Source organism: Homalodisca vitripennis, chromosome 1, assembly GCF_021130785.1.
Source record: "Homalodisca vitripennis isolate AUS2020 chromosome 1, UT_GWSS_2.1, whole genome shotgun sequence".
Taxonomy (NCBI): domain Eukaryota; kingdom Metazoa; phylum Arthropoda; class Insecta; order Hemiptera; family Cicadellidae; genus Homalodisca; species Homalodisca vitripennis.
In genome coordinates, this window is record NC_060207.1 from 95,702,033 (window position 1) to 95,709,556 (window position 7,524).

Sequence of the window (7,524 nt, forward strand, 5' to 3'; positions counted from 1 at the left end):
TCTTTCAACAGTTAGCAGGCCTGACAGTCAGTCAGTGATGATCATCATTCAGCGATACGACATTCATAACCTCTAAGCGGCTTTCGTCTGCATAAATATATTGCTACTTTCTCTTGGCATTTAGCAATCTAACGTTTATTGTCGGAAATTTTACACCAACCTTTAGTGACATCCATCCTAAATTGGCATGTGTACTAAACAAATTTAGTGTTTGTTGGGTTTGTAAAATGACTCGAATAAAATCAGATTCTGTTAATTTGGATTCATCAAGCTCAGATAACCTTCAGTCATTATTCTGCACTAAAACTCTTTTATGCAGTTACTTATTATCAGTATACAAGATATATTTGTTTAATTAGATTCATTTTTATCGTCAGTAACCATCTATAAATTTGAATCGGTTTGTCCTATATCCGATATATCCACTATGCATAATATTCCAGTAACCTTTGGAATATTCCTAATCCATTGGTCATCCGGGAGACGAGTGCCAACTTGTATATTATAAGCACATAATCTAGTTTTACGTGATATGGATATACAGGTAGGAATAATTCCCCCCACGAAAGAAATACATCGACAGCCACGATAGTTTTAGTGCATTAAAATGGTTAAAATTGTAATCAATAATTTTTCTAAAGTAATAATTTTAGTTCGATACACTCAAAACCAATCTTCCACCAGATAAAACGTTACATCAACGTCATCCAACCGAGAAAAGACCGGCTATGTCTTTATATCTCGTAGGCTGACGCTCATTTAACTATTATTTAGGCGTCAGACGTTTGATTAAAAGAGAGACAAGTTGAACAATCTGAGTCCGAAAATGGTCATTTGCATTTAAAATTCTTTTGATCCAGGCCTCCACCAAAGTTAGTGCAACTGACGATCGATTTATTTCTTAGGAGGATTTCACAGATATTAGACTATTCACTGATGCTAACAACAGTCGGAGGAATTCCTCTATCGATTTCATTTAAAGTTAATGTGTGTGTATACATTGCAAATTAGCTCTCCTTTCTCGAATTATTTCTTCAAAGTTTTATCTTCACTCCAACTTTCTTAACAAAGTTATTTTTTTGTAACTGCATCATAAGTTACGTACTATTAGGAGTGGCAGATCGGATTGTAAGGTTTGTTTTGAGGGAAGAGTGTTATTTAAATCAGTGTTGTGTTCAACTCTTTGGCTTAAATACAGTCATTTAAAGGACTTCAAGTCATTTATGGGTGGTGAAGGGGTGAAATTTTGCCTTGAAAATTGGCTTTCAACAGCCTTACCAAAATATCTGTGGTTCTGATTCCTCATAAAAACTGAAGAACTCCCTTGGTTGCCATTGATTATTAAGCTATTAACTAAACATACTTGGTATAGAACAGCTGAACACATCTTGAAACGAGGCTGCATATCATTTTATCCTTTGCAATGATCACGCCCACCCTTATTAAATATTCACGTAAAATATGCCTTTGTTTGGACATACTCCAACGGACGTCTCCACATTTCAAGACATTAATTGTTATGAAAGAACATTCCCTTTATTAAACACAAGTATCATGTACATGTTGATTTCCAAGTTCAATAAAATGTTTGAACATAGTTTATATGGCTAAAACAGAACGTAACGTAGAAATTAATCTTCATGTTGCGTAGGTCGGTGTAATACAATTTAAAAACATCTACAACTAATTTAAAACATCTATTTGTATTGACCAAAGTATTTGGAATATAAACTGTCCACATTAATGATACTTTTTATTAATTAGTTTCATTCATGTAAACAAAGAGGAATTACTATTTAAACTAGAGTTAATAAACTGATACAACAAAGTACCGAAGGATCCGACAGAATATAACGAAAGTCGACGGGAAACTTTGCTGTCCTTTAACCTTTTGACCCCAAAATGAATAAATTTTATTTCTTCAATCATACAAAGTCGATGGTATTGATAAAAAATGTTACGGTAGCAGACATGAACTGAACCTGCACTATCTTTAACTCAGATTTAAGGTCCATGTATTATTCCGCTTGGCCATCGGCAATCCCAAATCACATTATCCTCCTTGTGACATGAAATATTATTTTCGAATAAATGTCATAAAAATACTAAATAAATAAATGGTAAAGGTAATATACCTCAACATGGTATTATGTTCTTTTAGTTATAAGTGTAGTTTATTATGTTGTTCGCAACATACAGAAACCTTACAATTTACGCAACTTTCACATGTTGGATAGGTGAACACACCTCACAGCTCTGCAGTTTTGATCTTAGTGACGTCATGAGGATTTCATGACGTCACTAGGATAGACTCTCTCAGCCTTAGCCTCCTGTCCCCACCCACCCATTATGTGAGGGTCACAGCAGCACCGGTCCCCTGTCCCGTAAACGCCGGGTCGGGTCACAGGAAGGTCAGCGGACATAACCCCTCTGGCACATGCAGGTTTCCCTCTTCTTGTTGGTCATGTAATCTTCTTCCTCTCACTTTCTTAGTATCTGTTGAGTCAAGATCACTAACCCTCCGATTACTGATGAGCCGCGGAATGTTTTACGCCTCTTGGGTTTATATAATTATTATATAATAAATCAGTTGATTTCCAAATCATCGTTTCGCACCTTCTTCCCGAATTTGTTTTGGCCGTATGGTTCATGATCGCTTAGATATCTTAGCGATCATCTCTTGATCAAAATCTCTTAGAGAATTTTGGTATTGAGAGGTCTGACATATTTTGATCTGGTCACCACGATTCGTATTTACCATTTTGGATACAGATTCTACTAGTAAATTAGATAACGTTTAATATTACTCGAGTACTCAATTTATTGAGACTGACGTTTTAATCAACTTCGACGACACGGTCGGTCAAATATTCCTGAGTACGTGCGTTCAAATTGTTATTATTTCCCTCTAAATTCTGCTGCAACTGGGCAACAGACAGACATAATATTTTCCTTGCAAATCTTAATTTCCAACGAGTTCCTTGCAATAGGCGGTTTGAGTGATACTATTAAGTCTGTCTACTACGCATATGTTTTCTCGCACCTGAGATATGGGGTGGCATTTTGGGGAAAGTCATGAAAGTAAAAAAATGTGTTCAAATTGCAAAAACGAATTATAAGAATTATGTTTAAGCTCCGAACCCGTCAGTCATGTAAATCATTTTTCATAAATAAAACATTTTGACCCTCCCACATTTTTGAAGTTTTAAGTTTTTACAAATCTAATAGTGAACAGTTCCATAAAAATCAAGTTTTTCACCCTTACAATACAAGGAATCAGATACTACACTATCCTGTTCATATGTTAAAACTCTATGAGCAGGGCGTGCGTTCATGGGTATTCTGCATTAAAACTTTACAGTAAATTGCCAGAATATTTAAAAAATGAATATTCAATTCAAACATTTAAAAATTCCTTAAAGTGCTACCTCATAAACCGGGCATTTTACTCTGTTGAAGAGTACTTAAATACTTAATTTACCTATTTATATTTCTTATTTGCCTTAAGTAAGTTTTTTGAGCAAAAGTGTACTTTGTGCTTTTGATTTCTCATTCGTTTTATTTGTTGTTTTGACTGTGACAATTCACATGTTTATTTTAGCTCTGCTAAAGAATGTAAACACGATGTGAAACTTTTACTGAATAAATGAATGATGCTCATTGTAGAGAACAGATCACAGGCAGAGTAATTGTCACGAAATTCGCTATCTAAAAATGAACATGTAACACTGGAGTACAAGGTCCCTGTTCCTGCTGTCCTAATTATCCTCTGCTTAAGTTCCCAGGAAAAGGAAAGGTTTCGTAACGCAGCGCAACTTTCTGCCTGAGTGCATGGACGCGCAGAACATGTCATCGTCTCCACGTTAATGAGCCAATGTCTGCCTTAGTGCCATACGGGTTTTTATTCTTGGATAATCGGTGTTGTTCAGGAAAGTCCAACGGAGCTTTGAGCGGTATTTTTCTCATTCGTTATTTTCCTCTCAGTGTGTTCGGAAGTTACATATGTAAATAAAGAGTATTTTAATTAACTTGTCTTAAAATTTATTTATTCTCTTTAACTAGATAACACGTTATGAATTTATCGTTTTGTATCATATTCCAAATAGCTATAAAATACTGTAATTGATTCAAAATAAACATAGGTGATAAATAATGTAAAACTTAGAACTACAGAAATGTCAAGCCTAAACTTGCAATACTGAGTATTTCAACGACTTCATTTTAAAACAATTTAAATAAATAATAATGTTTGATGTGATAATTTTGAAGTACAGGAAATATAATTTCCAACAAACAGTCAACAATATTAAAGTTAGAAAACAGTAGGATTATTCAATCAATGTTAATGACTATTGAAAAACAGTTGTTATTCATCCATGGAAAGACCATAACAGCACTTATTTTTGTACTAAAGTCCGCGCGCGCGCGCGCGCGCGCGTGTATGTGTGTGTGTGTGTGTGTGTGTGTGTGTGTGTGTGTGTGTGTGTGTGTGTGTGTGTGTGTGTGTGTGTGTGTGTGTGTGTGTGTGTGTGTGTGTGTGTGTGTGTGTGTGTGTGTGTGTGAAATTAGTAGGGTATGTCTAAAATATATTAATACTAGTTCAATTTATATTTTTATTGCAAAACAAATGTAACCTAATCTTAGTTTCATCCCACCCTTCCAATAGATTACAATAATCTATAACGACGCAGGTGTTTTATTCAGGTCAGCTCTAGGCCCGTACAACCTACGCCGTTTAAGGAAGGCTAACAAATAAAAAAAATTCAAAATAAATGCACTAAAGATGGATTTTTCCTTAAAACTACCTCTGAAATGATAGTTGATATACTTCTATAGTATCCTTAATCTAATGGTTGTGAAGAGCTTCTACGATATTAAAGTTACTACTATCCTTCTACGTTCTTCTAAGAATTGAAAAAAACCCCGCCGGGTGATACAGCGTAACCACGCCGCTCGTTTCCCGCTTGCTCCTTATCCGCTGTTTCGAATTTACAATCCGACAAATCAAGTTAAAGTACTCATAGCTGTGTAATTGCAACGGCATATTCAGGGAAGCCTTTCTCTCCAAACTGCCTCACTTCTTAGACCATTTGACCCCAAAATTAATAGGGTTCTTCCTTGGACCAAGATGTGCCAAGTTTCAAATCCCTAGGACCTTTCTTTCAAGAGTTACCGCACAGGCGGACAGAGAGACGGGCGGACAACAAATCCTATTTTAAGGCGTAGCATTAATAATACAATCCTCTGACAAGGGTATGGCTTTGACACTTAAAACATTGAACGTTTGCTGAATATTTAGTTTTAAGAACTAAAGTATCTGTACACCCGTTTAGGTGTAATAAGAAACTCATTAGTTATTTCCATCCAACAACCCGAAGATGAAACCAAACTCCAGTCGGTGATGTGGCGTCGCATTTAGAAGCCCTGTTCTGGCAGTAAAATTAAGGATTCTTACATTTATTTATTCAATTAGAACTCAATATATTTATTTATAAACATGTTGGTCTCTGCTATAGAATTCTTTAGAGGTAAATTTAGACATCAATTTGAATTTGACATCATTCGTGACCTGATTGGTCGATATGACTTTGTGGGCAGCTTGGGTATTTCGTTATAAAACTAGAACCCAATTCGGGAGCAGACTTTCACTTGCTGGTTGAGTGTCAGGGAAGCCTATCACTCGGAGGGAGGGGGCTGGAAATATTTCTTTTCTGTGTGTCAAAAGATAGAAGACCCGATCTTCTTGAGTTATAGATTTCAAATTTTACATGGAACTTAAACTTTTATCCAAGAAGATGATGGTGCATATCCCTTCATGGTATATAAGTGCGGTTGCAAAACCTAACATTCTGCAGATATCTCGAGGACGGATTGTTATTTGAGATTTTGCTAATTTTGCTTCCACTCAGTGGGTAGGCAAAATTCTTCTTCTATCTGTCTGCCTTCCTCAGAATATCTCGAGAACATGATCTATGAGGTGTAAACTTGATATTCAACAAGAAGCTTCACTTCTATATAGACAAGATATAGAATAAGGATGCATGTGCCTTCATGGAATTTAGTTGAGCGTCAGTGATGTCTAACATTCCGAAGGATATATCGAGAGCTGGTTGAGCTACAGACTTAAAATTATGCATGGAACTTCATTTTTGCATAGCCCACATGGAGTTTGGTGATTTTACATGTTCTTCTATAGCATTTGACTGAACATCAATGTAAACTTATAGAGCTGGCAAATGTTCTCTTCTATTTTTTTTGTCTGTCTTTCTATCTGTCTGTCCGCTGGATATCTTGAGAACGAACTGAATTATAGATTTGTTTCAGTACAGTGTCAGGGTAGTAATATCCGTTTGTAAATCCGTAGACGATTTGGTCCACATTTTCCGAACATCCATATTTTTAATAAATAATATTAAAGAGTTAAAATGTAACCCATACTCTTAAAATATGAGATACAATGTTTGGTCTCAACTTAAATCTTTAAGATATGATGGAATTTAAATAAAAATGAATAATTTGATAGGCAGGCAAGTGTGTTTTGTTTTAAATTGTTTTAGAAATAAGAAAATTTATAATAGGCTCGAATATTATTTTACTTCAATATAGGTGTCATTTTGATATTGCTTGTGATTAGGCCTACTATATCAGAAATAAAGCATTTTGTAATTTATCTACGATTACACTAAAACGTCGATGTAATGTAATGCCGTAGGCAATTGCAAATGTACAGTACTTGAAACCGGTTCCGAGCAAACTCCGGTCGTTGGAGGAAGAAATTGAAAGTAACGATCTACTACAAACAGACAGACAGTTGGAGAAAATGTAAATGGAGTCACGACCACGCGGTCGTCGACTCGTAAACACCATTGACCTTGAGGAAGGAAATGTGAGGGCACGCCTTCAAGTTGATCGATGCAATTCATAGACAGTGAGTAATACTGGCGCTTTCTTGTCTTTCTGGCTGGTCACTTTATGAGCGTTCACCAGAAGTTCTTCGAAGAAATACAATGGTCCAGTTGTTGAAATCTATAAAGGTACCTACGGTGTATCAGAGCCGGCGTTGAAAATGTGGTGTAGAAAGTTTCTGGTGTCTGGTGGAGATTTGCAATTCTAACGTTGCTATAACACATCCTGAATGGTTAAACTGAATGACTCACTGATTCTTTCACTGAGTGGGACTCTTTCTTTTGAGCTCGTAACAAGAATGTAGGAGGACCTTGGACTCAAGGCACAAGGAAACCTCATACATTGCTCACTTCATTCATTTTATTTGTATTTAGAGGCAAAAATGCAACAAAATATATTGCTAATAAAAAGCAACAGCAGTAATGACATTTTTGAGCATCCTTATTATGTATTAGAGTTCACCTTTCTTACTAAAATTGAGAGCATGTTATTTTTATAAACGGGCTTAACACAGTTATGACCCTTAAATAAAAATGTATAAAGGACAAAATGAGAAGATTGTGAAAATTGTATTATTTATCCATCATGGCAGAGGGGAATTCAAATTAATGGCATTTT